At 45.4% G+C, this 16753-nt stretch overlaps 1 protein-coding gene across 7 annotated transcripts in view; it reads right to left on the bottom strand.

The window, feature by feature from the left end:
- HMGXB4 (HMG-box containing 4) overlaps window positions 1-16753 on the bottom strand; it is a 200563-nt gene that overhangs the window by 135609 nt on the left and 48201 nt on the right. The gene's annotated exons all lie outside the window — the stretch shown is intronic.

The raw sequence follows: 16753 nt of genomic DNA, 5'->3' as shown, positions 1-16753 counted from the left end.
ACCATCACCTCAATCGTATCTACCATAGAGGAAATAAAACACAAAGAGCTAAACACACCCTACAAATTATTACAACCCTACCCTTATACTCCCACCCTAGCCTACCCCCCCCCCCCCAGTACACACTGCTCGCGCCGCACCCTCCAGTCAAAAAATTCCTGAAGGGTTAGGAGGGGAAGGAAAATGATAGGGACAGGGAGAGGATAAGGGTGACAGGATGCCCCCCTCCCCGAAAGCCCGGTCAGCAAGGGGGGGAGGCACAACAACCCAAAGAGCCCTCCCCCCTACCCCTCACCAGCTCTAGTTCTACTGGGGGGGAGCTAAGACTGCCCCCCCAGGGGATAACCCCTCTTGCTCAACCAGGGGTTCCATAACTCCCCGAATTTCTTTAGATTATTTTGCTTTATGTTCATTACTCTTTCGCACCAGATTGTGGAATCAATAGCTTTGACCCACAATTCAAATGCGGGGGGATTCCCGGCCTGCCAGTTCATTGCCATCAACTGCCTAGCTTGGTACAAGCACCTCAACACTGCCGTTCTTGTCAAGGGGGGAATTCTACCCTCCCCCAAGATCCCCAGAAGACAGATCCTAGCTTCTGGCTTCAAGGTAATCTTAAAGGTCCTATTTATTCTACGAATTATTTCTATCCAGTACCTATACAGCTTTGGGCATTTCCACACCATATGGAGAAGGTCCCCTGGTGCCTTGCATCTAGGACATTCATCCCTGGGTATCCTACCCATTCTCCACATTTTATGGGGGGTGTAATACGCTCTATAAAGTAAAGAGCAGGTGTGACACCCTCTGCGAAGGAGATATCGATGCCAGGTTTCCTTGTTCTAAAATCTTATCCCACTGGTCTTGGGTTATCCGCCCAATATCTCTAGCCCATCCCTTCCTACTCTTATGAGGGCCCTCACCCTTTAAAAACTTGTCCCTAAGTTTAGTATATAACTTGGAAATCACCCCTTTCTTTTGTGTATGTTCAACCAGACCCTGAAGCAGGGGGGGTTTCGACTCTCTATAGTTAACAACCCAAACTGAGCTTTAATCCCATGCCTAATTTGTAGGTATTTATAGAATGATCTGTTAGAGATACTAAATTCTCGACTGAGATCTTCAAAAGATTTAATAAACTTCCCTTCATATAATTGCATTAACCTATTAATTCCCTGCCTTTCCCACTCCCGTTGTCTATCTATACCACTTAGCTCAGGCAAGTTTCCGTTATACCATAAGGGGGTATAATCAGTCACCCCCGAATATCCCATGAGTGTCTTTGTTACCTTCCAGACTTTCCTCAATAGGATACTAGTAGGGCACTTATGGGAAGATGAGTTGGCCTCTAATAGCTCGACCAGTAGTTTATAGGGTGTTTTCTTGATCATCCTTTTATTATTTGGGCACTCACTGCCATAAACCCCGGCCCCAGCTAAATGCTGGAGCTGGGCTGACAAAAAGTATAATCTTGGATGTGGGATTGCCACTCCTCCCCGCCCAACAGGAAGCTGCAATGTTTGCATACTGATCTGGGCTTGGCCCTTCTTCCAGATTAGTTCTTGAAATAGCGATTCCAATTTCTTGAACCACTTCTGGTTAATCCATATTGGAGAATTATGAAGAATGTATAATATTTGCGGGAGCCAAATCATTTTAATTAAATTGCAGCGTCCTGCTACAGAGAGGAGAAGGCAACACCAAATATTCGCTTTTTGTTTTAGTTTCACTAGTAATGACGCTAAATTCTCCCCGATATAATGACTTACGTCACTAGAGATCCAAACGCCTAGATATTTCAACTTGGTTACCACATCCAGGCATGGGATCTAGGTAGTAATTGATCCCCAGATTTAGTAAGTGGCAAAAGTGCTGATTTACTCCAGTTGATTCCCAGGCCCGATAGTTGTTCAAACTCGCCCATCATCTGCATCACGTTATTTAAAGTAGAATTTATATCCCCGATGAAAAACAGGATATCGTCCGCGAACAAGGCGATTTTGTCTTCACTCAGCCCACGTCGGAAACCCTGGATGTCCAGGCGCGACCTCGTCAAGACAGCCAGGGGTTCCATAGCCAGGATGAACAAGAGGGGAGACGGGGGACAACCCTGTCTCGTCCCTCTTTCCAGCTGGAAGATCCTGGAGAGTGCTGTACCCACTCTGATCTTTGCCCTAGGTTCGTTTTATACAATAGTCTAACCAACCTGATAAATAAAGGGCCAAATCAGAATCTCTCCAGCACTCCCCATAGATAGTCCCACTCCAGACTATCAAAAGCTTTAAAAATGTCCAAAGCCAATATAGCACTAGGACCCTCGTTATCCATCGGCATCTGAATATTTAAGAAAGCTCTTCTAATATTTATACTACCCGGGATGAACCCAGACTGGTCTGTATGTATTAATTTATGGATGCATTTGTTTAAGCGAGTCGCCACGATTTTTGCTAAGATTTTGACATCGGGACACAATAAGGAAATTGGACGATACGAAGAGATTTCCTGCTGGTCTTTCCCCTCTTTAAGGATTAAGATAATATTGGCTTCCATCATTGGAAGCTTACCCACATCCAGAGCCCACTGTAATGTTTCCAACAATTCCGGCAAAAGTACTTCCCCATAGCGTTTATACATTTCTATTGGTAGCCCATCTGGGCCGGGGGATTTATGATTCGGCATTTCAGCTACAGCGTTTTTTAACTCTTCTAGTGTAAGTGGTGTGTCAAGGCTCATTTTGTCATGTTCTGTTAGTGTTGGGGTTGTCAATTGATGCAGAAAATCAATTACAGTTCTGCCACGATCCCCAGTAGATGTTTTATATAAGGTTTCGTAATAGTCAGCAAGTGCATTCATGATCTCTGGCGGGTTAGAGACGAGATCTCCATTCGCCGCTTTGATTACCTGAATTGGTGCAGAGGAGTTATTGGATTGGACAACGAGAGAGAGGGCATGACCCACCCTCTCCCCTGCACCAAAATAATGCTAGCGTTGAAATATTCGTCTATTCTCGGCCCTCTTCATGAGCATCATTTTACGCACCTGCTAAATATCCAACCATGCCTTCTGCCTTTCAGGAGTCGGGTCTTCTGTATATACCCTCTCCGCTTGGGCCACTCCATAACCTATTTCTCTCTCCTGTTCCCAGGATTCCCTCTTAATTTTTGCCACTTGCTGGATTAGTATCCCTCTGAGATAAGCTTTTAATGAGTCCCAGACCACTCCTGGCGTTTCTGTGCCCCCATTGATTTGAAGAAATTCCCTGGCCTCATCAATCAGAGCACCTGGACTGCCAATCAGTTCCAACCAGCTAGGATTTATCCTCCATTCCCTCACAGTACCTCTGTCTCCTGCATTTACTGTAATAATCAGAGGGGAGTGATCTGAGATACCTCTTACGCCATACTCTATGCCCTGCACCAATCCTGACACCTCTCTATTCCCCAAGACCATATCAATCCTTGAAAGGGTGCGGTACGTGCTTGAGAAGCAGGAGTACTGTCGCTCCTGTGGATGTCGTATTCGCCATAAATTGCATAGTCCTATTTCCGTTAGGAATCTCTTCAGGCGGCTTTCCCTCGCACCCCTGGCCCCGACAGGCATAGGGAATCTATCCAGGTTCCCATCTAGTATTAAATTAAAGTCCCCCAGTATTATCATTGGGACCCCTGGTTTATCCAAACTGAACGTGAGGATTTTATACATAACCTCCAGCTTGAAAGGAGGGGGAATATAGATATTTGCCAAGATATAATTTTGTTTACTGATAGAGCAATACAAAAAAACAAACCTATCCTCCTCATCAATAGAGGACTCCTTACAGAGGAAATCCGTCCCCCTCTTTACTAAAATGCTCACTCCCCTTGAATACGAGGAGTGAAAGGAATGATAGTAGGTCTGGAATTTCCGACCAGTTAGCTGAGAGGCTGTATTAGAGGTTAGGTGCGTCTCTTGCAAAAAAAAATTGACCAGGTCCCCTCTCGCCCAGTTCCGCCAAGACAGCAGCTCTTTTATTTGAATCCCCCAATCCCCTCACATTCCATGAGATGATATCCACCTTATTTGTTTGCACAAGTACCATTCGGGTCGAACAAAAGCAAAGGATAGAGATGGGGAAGGGAGGGGCGGTGCCCCCCCCAATAGGTGGCACCCCCCCCCCCAGCCCCCACCACCCTCCCAACCCTCCCGGCGCGCGCAGTGTGCACTGTCTAACCCCCCCTCCCCCACCCTCCCAACCCTGCCCAATTGGGCCGCCCCAGGGGTCTCATCTGTGGCCCACTCATTCTCAACACTCCCAAGGTCCAAGGCGCCCCCCCCGCTCACCCCCCCCACCCCGACCGCAACCCCCGCCTCTCCATTTTCTATGTCTAGTAAGTGTCAGGTGTCTAAGTTCTGGCCCAACCTTTATTTAAAGTTAATCCCTCCGCTCCCCTTAATCCCACAGCAAGAGAAAGGGGAGAAAGGAGGGGGAAGGAGGAAGGGGGAAAACCCCCACTCCCCTGTCTCGTTCTTGGTAAACATAAATAGCACACATTATGATAGAAAGTTTCTCCTGTGCGTGCCCCCCCCCCCCCCCCCACTTATGCTTCTATTCGTGAAACCAACAGTGTTAATTTGTGGGCTCTTCTAAATACAACTTCCCTTCATGTCATGTGTAGGAAAGGAAAAAAAAAAAAAGGAAAGGAGAATATATATATAGCCTGCCCCATATAAATACCACCTAGTAAGCAATCAATTAGTATCTTGAAAACAAATATAATAGACTTTACTCCGCTCCCCCTCCTACCCCTAGTGGTGAATTTTCTAACTATTTGCCAAACAACCCTCACCTAGTATCTTCGCTGCTACTAATAAGTCTAATATTAATAAATTCTTTTACATAATACATTACTTCATATCTTGTGGGAAAAGAAATTAAATTTTTTCCTTATTTTTGCATTCTTTTTTCCCTTCCCCCTCACACCATGTATATACACCACATACAAAAGACAGAACACCTCTCTCCCTATCTTATTGTTCACTTCAATTGATTAATTCCCCTTTTGCATGAAGTTTGTGAGAAAAAAAAAAAAGAAGAAAAAAAAAGGGGGGGGGGGGCCCAACTCTAGACACTGATTGGCATATGACATGAGCACTGACAGGCATTACTGAGGGGTACTGATTGCCAGCTGATGGGCACTTATTGGCAGCTGTGGTGGCACCTCTGCTGGGGGGTGAGCTGATAAAGCACTGATTATCAGCTCAGAGCCCCCCCCCCCCCCCCCACCCCGACAGGAGAGCCACCCATTGGCTCTCCCTGTCAGCGTGAACTCAACTGAGGAAAGCTGTTTACCGGAACTTCTTGGTTACGCTCTGTGATCAGCTAGGATTGGTCACAGCTGATCATGTGGTAAAGAGCCTACATCAGAGGCTCTTTACCTAGATCAGAGTTATGGTGCGTCAGAGTGACACATCACAAGACCGATTCCCGATCGTGGCTTATCCTGTTTGACGTTACAGGACGCCCAGTCAGGATAACAGAACCACCCCCTGGCCAGCATTCTGCTATAGGCCAGGCTGTAAGTGGTTAAACACTGTATCTGCTTCTTTTAAGGAGACAAATGGTTCATTTGCTACAATATATGCATTAAAGGAGATTTAAACTCTCATGTAAACCTTCTGTGCTGCAGCTGCCGCCCCCCCCCTTTTTTCTTACCTGAACACGATAATTTCCTTGACGAGCATGAGCATAGAAGCTCTAGCCGCTGTCTCGGGTCCTCGTTGGATAGACAGAAGCAGGAGCCACTGTCAATCAAATACAGTGACATGGAACCAGGGGTGGGGCAGAGTCTTGCTGTCTGTGCCAATGAACACAGCAGCAGGACTCGGGCGCACGCCCACACGATTGCCCACTTGTAAATCAGTTCTCCATGGGGGAACTTGATGAAGAGGAGGAGCCAGGAGCGCCGCTGGGGGAACCCAAAAAAGGAGGATCAGGGGCGCACTGTGCAAAACCCTTGCGAAGAGCATGTAAGTAGCATGTTTGTTATTTAAAAAAAAAAAAAAAACCTTTACAATCACTTTAACAGATATACAGTTACTACAACTATATGCATTGCCATTTCAATTAGCCACATTAATTTTTCCTACTTATAATACACTAGGTAAAGACATACTGTATATGAAAGGACATCGCAGATAAAAAAAAAAAAAAAAAAAAAAAAAATAAGTAATGATATAGAAAAAAAGAAGGTGTATGTTGTCCACGTTAAGCTTTTCATAAAATCTCTCTTAAAGAACTCTGGGATCGGCAAAAAAATCCCCCATTAGTACACCCTCACACATAAGACACTAAACAGTTATTACATTTGTGAAATTCCTTAACATTGAAGAGAAAAGTCTAACTGAATTTTCAGGAAGTCGGCTCTCTAATTCAAAAGATGCAGCATCTATTCTGCCAAGGGGAAGGTGTTACAACAACGATTACATCATATCCTCTCCTCTGTCTCCACTATAATGAAACTACACTTCCCATCATGCTTTGTACTCTGCTGCAATTCAGTATTAGAAATATTCCTCCCCCTGCTTTAGCTTTGAGGTCTTTCTAATAGCAATCAGAGCTTGTATGGTGTATATATGAGAACATCCCTAGCCACAACACAAAGAAAGAGCCAAGCTTACACCAGCACGTGGCACAAGTAAATGCCATGAAAAGTAAAAAAAAAAAAAAAAAAAAAAAAAAGTGCAGGGGTAACTTACTAATCAATAACACTTTAATGGTCGCGAATGCTGGCCAAGACGGACCCGAAGTTACTGTGTTAAGGTACTGTGTTACGCTGGCATCTGTCCATCTCGGCCAGTGAGATGTCACTTCCGGGAGAGGAGAGACCGCACACAAGTGACGTTCAGTCACCGCCATCTTGGTGCAGTAAGGCTACAGTTAGAAGTAGGCAAGTGGACATCTTTTTACATCCACCGAAGTCCGTGGACGAGTGTACTAAGATGGCGGTGACGAAGCGTCACTTCCGGTTAACACAGACGGGTTGCTTAATCTGACAGGACACTGGTAAGTCAGAGACATGAATAAAAGCATTTTTGTACTGCGTCACCAGCGCAATCAATACAGATTATTAATAAGTCCGACATAAAAAATAAATAAATAAAGAAGAATTATGGAACAATACATATCATTTAGTTATAAATGTCCCAGTTGGTTCCTCAAAAGTGCTTATTCTCTGCCAGTGCTAGATAAATGTTTGGGTGCTATACACTTTGCATATCTAGCACTGGCACAGAATAGCCACTTTTGAGGAATCAACTGTGACGTTTATATATAAAATCGGTGGTGGCTGGTGCTCAAAAATTTTGGGGCCACTGTACCAAACACAGCCATTATGCCAAATACAGCCACTGTGCCCATCAATTGTCACTGTGCCATCAAATGCCGCCACTGTGCCATCAAATGCCGCCACTGTGCCCCCCATCTGCCCAGCAGCCCAGTGCCACCTCTTCATTAACTGACAGCCCTTGTGGCTGCAGCTGCCCCTTTCTCCTGCCCACTCCAGTGTCCTGACTAACCTTGCATACATCCCAGACTGCTCCCAGTCCCATCAGGCATGCTCTTCAGTCCTTTGACTGTGAACTCCCCAGACCACATGGCTACTTCCTCCGTGGAGACTCCCAGGCAGTGTTCTCCTGCTTTCCTCAACCTTGCTCCCAATGCCTAAAGGCGGAACTCTAGGGAAGACAACAGAGCCATCTATGATGTGCTCTGTCACCAACATCACACAGCAATGTTTGGCATCCGAGTCCCCTGAAGCAGTTTTATCACCTGTTTGCCCTGCCAGTATAGCTATTGTTTTCCCAGGTCCTGTAAGAGAGTGACAACGCTCCATGTTCTGCAGTGAAATCACACAGCTGCGTTGTCACCCTGTAAGCAGGGTAGTCTTAGGTAAGTAACATTTTAAGATTTGCATATAAACTGCTTGTTGATCAGATTCACGCTGTCTGAGAACTTGGTGTGGTCTGTTATGATGTAAATTTACTGGGCTATGTGGCTGAGCACATGGGTTTTTGAGAGGGAATTTAACTTTTGTAGTTAGGTCTGTAAATGAGTAAGGCAAGAGACATGGGTGAGATCTTGGGATAGGGGAGTGTTAAGTTTTAATAATAGTCTGTGTTATTGAAGCTATTCTTATTTTATTTTTTTATCAGCGAGCCCATGATAATGGATCATAGAGAGAAGCTACAGTGACGATTTGTTCAAGTACTCTTTTACTTCAATAATTGCAGCAGGAATTGAGAAACTGCAATGCTTATAATAAAGTTCCTTTAGCCGATCTATAAAGCCCAACAAACTTAAACATTATTTTGATACCTAGCATCTGAGCTTTGCTGGCAAGGATATCCAGTATTTTAAAAACAAAGCTGAAGCGGGGAGTGGCTAAGCAGCGGATGTAACCGGACGTGTCTCTCCTCCGCTCCACCGAGTATCCTGCAATTGATCCTGTGATGCGCTGCATCTAACCGCTTAGGACCCGCAAAATTGTTCTCTAGAGCCCTGAGAACCACACGGCGTGATCGGCTACTTTGCTGTCCTTCACTGCGATGATCAGGAGGAACATGTGGAGAAAGGAGCTGGAGATAAGCTGAGCCAAGGTGGTGCTGTCCCGCAATGCACTTCCAAAGAGCTATACAAGGAGGCCGCACAGAAGCTTCTCTATGGCGGAAAATCATATAAAGATGCCTTGGCAGCAACGCCGGACACAGGGGGAACACCTGGGAGCCCCAGTGAGGCAGATGACACAGTACCACTGGCAGATGCCGGCGGATTGTCCCCAGAGTGGTCGCAGTGAGTACCCCTAGAGACATTTTTGCTGGCCCCATGCATCCTCTGCTACTAACTGTCATGAGCCTGAACCTAAGCTCAGGGATATTTTCTCAGCTGTGACCTCCTGTAATCAATCCATCACTGCACTTTCTGATGATATTATAGAGGTGAAAGCAGAAATCACCTATGTGCCTCATGACATGAGAGGACAGTTGCACTGGAGGGCAGAATAAGCACAATGGAGGATGATTTGGCTCCCATGTAAAGAGATTTAAAGTACAATTGCCACCTTACTGAGCAACATGCAGCCAGTTTGGACGATTTGGAAAATCGCATGAGGCGCAATAATGTACGCTCCCTGGGCATTCCAGAAAGGACAGAGGGCAAGAATCTTTTGGCCTTTATAGAGCAATGGCTCGTTTCCACATTTGGCAAGGACGCTTTTGCCCCACTATTTGCTGTTGAAAGAGCACACAGAGTACAGTCTCGTCCTCTGTCGCCGGGCAATCACCCCCGTGCCTTTCCGTTTCAACTGTTAAATTACAAAGATAGAGACACAATTCTGTCTAAAGCCAGAGCCATGGGTGACAGGTTGGCAATCAATAATGCTAAAGTTTCATTGTTTCCAGACTTTTCTGCAGAACTACAAAAACAGCATGCAAAATTCATTGATGTTGTTAAGAAGAGACTCAGAGGTTATGATTTACAATATGCCATGCTATACCCTGCACACCTCCAGGTGGTAGCACTCGGTGAAGTGCATTTCTTTGACCGCCCTAAAGCAGCTGCGCAGTGGCTAGACCGGGAAGCTAGATCGCTCAAAGATGCAAGACGACAGCACCCAGCTCCAGCTTGAGGGTCCTTGATCATGTTGTGTGGAGGGCTTGGGGGGGGGGGGGTGAGGGGATTGTCCATCTCCCCCCCCCCCCTCGGGTTTATCTGCCTTTTCTTCTGGGACAGGCAGATGGAGGGAGAACACTGCACATTATTAAAGTATGACTTGTGTTGCTCGCCCTGCAATTGTGAAATCCCAACTGTCATCCAGAGCTCTGTTTCTCTGTGGGTGTTTCCATAGCATACCCCCACCCCCCAGAAAGGATTTCTCAGGGGGAAACGTATGCCAGTTGGCCGAAAGCCGCGTTGGCTCCACTCTTTGATATGTTACTGACATTTTTGTTTCTTTTTCTTTCTCTAAGTTTGTGCTTTACCACCCAGTCTGTCAGACCCATCAGGACACCAACCATGGACTTCAACGTCTGTAACAGATACCAACTCAACCACACGTGCTATAGGTAACACGCAGGACAGGTATGCCTCCTGCTTGCTGTATTGGACTGCTATAATAAGTTTACACACTTTGCTTGCTTGGGAACGGAAAGCTCACATCTGCATTTTCTTTTTTTTTACACCGCATGGAGAATACAGTTAAAATTGTTTTGTGGAATGTGCGTGGACTTGGCAGTTCGGTAAAGAGACTGGCAGTTCTTAGGCATCTTAAGTCCACGAGGGCAAATATTGTCTGTTTGCAGGAGACTCATTTTTCCTCTGACCCAGCACCCAGCTTCAGTCCCAGGGTCTAGCCGCATCAGTTTCACTCTACGTATTCTGCATATGCTAGGGGAGTGAGTGTCATGATTTGTCGGGATGCCCAGTTCCAGTGTCATCAACGGGTTGTGGATCGGGAGGGTAGATATGTCTTTATATTATGCAATGCTTTGGGATTGTCATGTATAATTGCTGCAATCTACATCCCACCACCCTATTCATCCGAGGTCCTCAAACGCCTTGCAAGCTTCTTAGCCTTATATCCCAATGTGCTGTTTGTGGCAGTGGGTGATTACAATAACTATTTAAATCATTTGTTAGACAAAATACCAGTGCCAAATAATTTATCTTCAAATAATAGGGGACAAACTCCCTTTGCGGGGCTACTTGGGGAACTCGGATTAACGGACCTATGGAGATTGAGACACCCATCTGTAAAGCAATACTCGTGCTGCTCCACCTCTTATGGGAGCTTATCCAGAATAGATTTATGTCTCGGTAATAATCTTACTATCCCATTGCTTGTTGCTGCAGGGTACAATGATAGGCATGTTTCAGATCATTCTTCATTATGGGCGACCTTATGTTTACCCACTATGGCTACACGCAAGGGCTGGAAGCTTAACCCCCTTTGGCTTTCGCTGTTTCCCGAGTCAGACCCCACTGGTGTACAGCTTAAACTTTTTATACAGGATAATGTGCACTCAGCTCATTTGAATATAGTATGGGATGCAGCCAAGGCCTTTTAAGGGAGCAATTTATCACAGCAATTAATCAAATTAAACCAAGACTAAGGCATGGGAAATAGAGGTTTGTAGGACACTTAAGGAAGCGGAGGATAACTATAATGCTAATCCCACAGACGACACTAAAAGGAGTTGGATGGGCGCTCAATCTATGTCTAGACAGCTAGCATTGCAGTTGGCCAAAAAAACTAACGCTTCTACTTGCGGCAGTCACATTTTGAGGAGGTGGAGTCCACTGGGCACATGCTGTCCGTTTTGGTGCAGGCACAGGGTTCCACCTCTACAATTTCGGCTGTACGGGACAAATCGGGAGTCATCCATACACAGACAGCTGCGGTAACCAATTTTTCAGTCTTTTTATATGGATATATATTCATCTAAGGTGCAGCCAACAGACCAAGACTTGGAGGATCTTTTATGGAAATGTACATTGCCCCACATGTCAGCCTCAGACATGGACCTGCATAATGCCCCACGGTTAGAAAAGTTTTAAATGTTTATTGTGTGACTATTAGAAAAACAATAACCCCGAGACTGATTTTTAAAATGACTTCTGAGCACGTTGTTGTATTAACTTGCTGTACCGTTTGTTTTAATTAACTCCATAGTAAGTTGTAGGATGATTAGGTTTAACTATAGATAGTAGCATAAGATTGTAAAGGAAACCCTGATTAGCCAAAATAAAGTACCATTGTGTACCAGGCACGCTATCTATGTTTCCTCAGCCAATAGAAGCGTAGAGGCTGTATTATTGTAGGTATTAGAAGGGGGAATATACATTCCTTTGTGTGATTCTTACTGCATCTTTTGGCTTGTAAGCTTCTCCCTGTTGTGTGACACATCAGAAATAAATTGTCTGCTTCTCAATACACCTGGAGTTTGACTGATCTAACCTGGGGCTGACAGTTTTCCGTCTGAGGTTTACAAAAGATATGAGGAGGCTTTATTTCCCACGTTACTGAAAGTATAGAATGCTGCATTGGATAAAGGTGTTCTTCCTCACTCCATGAATGAGGCCATTATTGTTTTATTGTCCTGGCCACTAGATTGGCACGGGTCATACATAAATTGATACACAGGGATCAATCATTATTCATTCCCACTAGGTCTACGGCCCAAAACATTAGGAGACTTTTTTTTTTAATCTACAGGTGCCCACGAATAATACGGGTAATAGAGCCATTTTCTCCTTAGATACAGCTAAGGAGTGTTGAGTGGCCTTACCTGTGGAAAATTCTTGAGAGAGTGGGGCTAGGACCCAATTTTATTAACTGGGTAAAACTACTATATGCTCAGCAATCAGCCAGAATTAGGGTTAACGATGAACTGCCAGATCCCTTCCCATTATTCCAAGGTACCAGGCAGGGGTGCCCACTAACACCCCTACTTTTTGCCCTGACCCTGGAACCACTGGCGGCGTGTATAGGAGGAGATGGTAATATAAAGGGATTCCAGCATACGATGGGCACAGACGTAATATCACTATACGCCAATGACATGCTTTTATATCTGGGGGATACACAGGGATCTCTGAGCACGGTGATGGCTCTTATTAAGGCATTTGGTGCGCTATCCAGCTTCTCTGTTAACTGGAATAAATCAGTGCTTATGCCCCTAGATCCCATTACTTCTCCTTTACCGGAGTGTGCAGCGACAGTGCAAGTAGTGTCCTCCTTTCGGTATTTGGGCATTCAGGTCTCTCCAGAGGTGTCTCATTATATACCCCTTAATTTAATACCTCTCCTGGTTAAGTTTTGGGAGAAGTCCAAGGCCTGGTGCAAACTGCCCCTATCCGTGGTGGGGAGGGTTAATAAAAATGGTGTGGGCACCCCAATTGCTATATATATTTAACAACTCCCCTGTTTGTATTTCCAGGAAGTGGTTTGACAAAATACATTCCCAATTTAGGGAATCAATCTGGCGTAACAAGGTAGCAAGGGTGAGCTTATCAACATTACAATATAACAAAACTGAAGGGTGGGTTGGCTGTGCCACATGCAAGAACTTATTACCTTGCCTCACAGCTCCAACAGGTGGGGTGCTGGGGAACGGAGGACACCTTGGATCCAATTCGTGGAGTTCTTCGGGACTCTACGGATGCGGACATGACAGCTCTATCACAGTTGGAAGCTGGTTACCCGGGACTAGACAGCAAGTCCCCGACTATACACCTTTTGAAAATGTTATGGTCTTATACCAAATGGCTGTTGGGGATACGGGAATATCTATCCCATACCCCCTTATGGCGCAACATTAATTATAAGGAACTATATAAGCTTAGAGGCTTTAGGCATTGGGCGAATCTGGGTATAAGATACAATGCACAATTGAATAAATGGGTCGACCCTTAAGTGTTTTATGGAAATACAATCAGAATTCAATGTACCACGCACTGATTTCTACAGATACTTACAACTGCGCCACGCATTACACATACAGGCCAGACAAAAAGAACTCAAACTTGTAAACCACCCATCCTGATGGAGAGTAACAAAAAAGGCTTGATATCTAGGTGTTATAATATGTTGCTTAATAAAATTCAGGATCCGGCTAGTTTGCTGTGTAGACATGAATGGGAGGGGTATGTGGGGATTATGGATGAGGAGACTTGGAATCTTTGCCTGGCCTCCACCCCCCTGGTCTCAGTATCAGCCTACCAAAATCTATCACATCTCTACTTGTTGCATAGAGCATATAGACCGCCAGCACGTTTGCATAGCTGGGGTTTACGGGATACACCTATATGCCCGAAGTGCCAGCGAGACAGTGGTGACCTGCTGCATATGTTCTGGAAATGCCCCAATCTTTTCCGGTATTGGAAAGCAATACAGGACATAATGTCACAGGTATTTGATTTTACTATTCCGCGAGACCCTAATATATGTCTGTTGGGTGCCCTGGATGAGGAGTTGCTGTCTCCTCCTGCTCACACAGCAGTTCTTCGCTTACTATATGTAGCCCGCAAACTAATTGCACAACTTTGGATTACGCCCAGAGTTCCCAGTAGACATCAATGGGTAGAACAGGTTAATAGGATGTTAAGGCAAAAATAGACATTTCAACATAGGAATGCACCTCGTAAATTTTACTCATGGTGGAGAGCATTGTAGGAGACACCTGGGCTAGCACCACTTCAACTAATTAACGACAGACTTTTACAGGGTTGTTAAGCCATGTGGTTGGGGATGGAATGAAAGGCAAATAATTGCTTTAATTGGTTGGGGGAAAAATAATACTTCTATATGTACATGTGGTGTAAAAACTTTTAAACCTGGTGGGTGTGACGGCTTCTTGATGAGTGATCTTTGCCCTACTGGGAAAGGACCATATACAAAGCACAATAGTTCTAATAGTTCTACTCCTTAGAGGTTATAGGTATTTGATTCTGTCAGTTATTCTGCTATTCGTTGTGAATATTTTTCTTCATTTACACCATTGTGTGCCGCATGTTAGCTTTTTGGCACGCTTGGCGGGCCCTCTATAGAGATTGTCCACATAATATCTGTACTGTACAAATTTTCTTTGGCTGTAATCTGTAATTCTTTGCATATTATGCATCTGTAGCAACTAACACACAAAACAAATCAATCCCCTTTTTCTTATTAAAAAAAAAAAAAAAAAAACACAACAAAGCTGATGGTGTCAAGAAAAGCAGACTTAATACTGGCGGCAAGTACCACAAGCAAAACCTAGCAGCCGTTGAAGCTTCATATTTAGTGGCTGCTCTCAGAATACTCACACCATTGCCGAGGATTTGCTGTTGCCAGCAGTCAAAGACATTGTTCGAGTCATGAATATAGCTGAATTTGTTATGAAATTGAGTTCAATTTCCTTATCTATGGACACTGTCAGCAGGAGACTAGATGAAGTCTGCTGATATTATTGATCAGGTAATCCAGGAAATGAAATCTGCTCCACTTGGAATATTTAGCATCCAGCTTGATGAATCTACAGATGTTGCAAACTGTTCTCATTTACTGGTTTAGGGGAGATATTCATGATAGTGACTTTAAGGCTCGGTTCACACAGGGGCGACTTGTCCAGGCGACTTCGCCGCCTGACAAGTCGCCCCCTTTCTGTACTACGGAACCGTTCTAATAGGAGCGACTCGAGTCGCTCCGACTTAGAAGAAAGGTTCCTGTACTACTTTTGCGGCGACTTCGGGCGACTTGCATTGACTTCTATACAGAAGTCGTTTTGCAAGTCGCCGCTGAGGTCGCGGCAGGTCGCGGCGCTGCAAGTCGTGCCGCGTCCTGTGTGAACCGAGCCTAAGAGAGGAGTTTCTTTTTTGCAAACCTCTTGAAACAACAACTACTGCATGTGATGTATTTGACACAATTGGTTAATTTCTGGAAAAACACAAGATCTCTTGGGAAAAGGTTTGTGGTGTTTGCACAGATGGTGCTCCAGCTATGCTAAGATGACGGTCTGGATTTCAACATTTGATATTGAATGAATCGCCAAAAGCCACTGGAACTCACTGTATGATTCGACAAATGCTAGCAATGAATACACTGCCACAAGAGTTACAAGAAGTAATGAAAAGCACCATAAGTAGTGACGGACGAACTTCCAACGGGACGTTTCGCGAACCGCAAAAACGCGCCCGATAGTTCGCAAACCGTAACGTTCGCGGAGGGCCCCACTGACTTCAATGGGAGGCGAACTTTGCAAACCTACAGGTCAAATTTGCAGCCACAAAATAATTACTAGCTGTGCAAACATAGTCCCACCACATGGCCAATGACATAACACATGTATGAGGTGAATCTGGGATCGACAACTACAAGCATTCTTTTTTTATATGTGAAATTGTTGTGACAATTCAGGACTGTGGAGTGCTGAAGGCAATGGAGGAGAGGGAAGGTCAGGGTAGGCTAAGAAGAGGGTGCAGGAGATGATCACCAGCAGCGTGACATACAGCAATGACACCTGCACAGTGATAGAGTGATCTGACACCTGCACAGTGATAGAGTGATCTGACACCAGCACCGAGATAGAGAGCACTGACATCAGCAGCGTGATAAACATACAGCACTGACACCAGCACCGTGATATACAGCACTGACACCAGCACCGTGATATACAGCACTGACACCTGCACCGTGATATACAGCACTGACACCTGCACCGTGATATACAGCACTGACACCTGCACCGTGATATACAGCACTGACACCTGCACCGTAAGCAGGAGGAAGTCAGCATATCACAGGGATGGTGGGAGCCCCTCATAATAAGAAGCCCCAGGAGGAAGTCAGCACAGCACAGCGATGGTGGGAGCCCCTCATAATAAGCAGCCCCAGGAGGAAGTCAGCACAGCACAGCGATGGTGGGAGCCCCTCATAATAAGCAGCCCCAGGAGGAAGTCAGCACAGCACAGGGATGGTGGGAGCCCCTCATAATGAGCATAGCACAGGGATGGTGGGAGCCCCTCATAAAGAGCATAGCACAGGGATGGTGGGATTCCCTCATAATATGCACAGCAGAGGTACAGCCCCAGGAGGGAGTCAGCACAGCACAGGGATGGTGGGAGCCCCTCATAATAAGCAGCCCCAGGAGGATGTCAGCATAGCACAGGGATGGTGGGAGCCCCTCATAAAAAGCAGCCCCAGGAGGATGTCAGCACAGCACAGGGATGGTGGGATCCCCTCAT

This window comes from Lithobates pipiens, unplaced genomic scaffold, assembly GCF_037356315.1.
Source record: "Lithobates pipiens isolate NorthernLeopardFrog02 unplaced genomic scaffold, aLitPip1_a1.2 Scaffold_23, whole genome shotgun sequence".
NCBI lineage: Eukaryota > Metazoa > Chordata > Amphibia > Anura > Ranidae > Lithobates > Lithobates pipiens.
The sequence above is the reverse complement of the archived record's forward strand: the minus strand, read 5'-3'. Positions and strand labels throughout refer to the sequence as shown.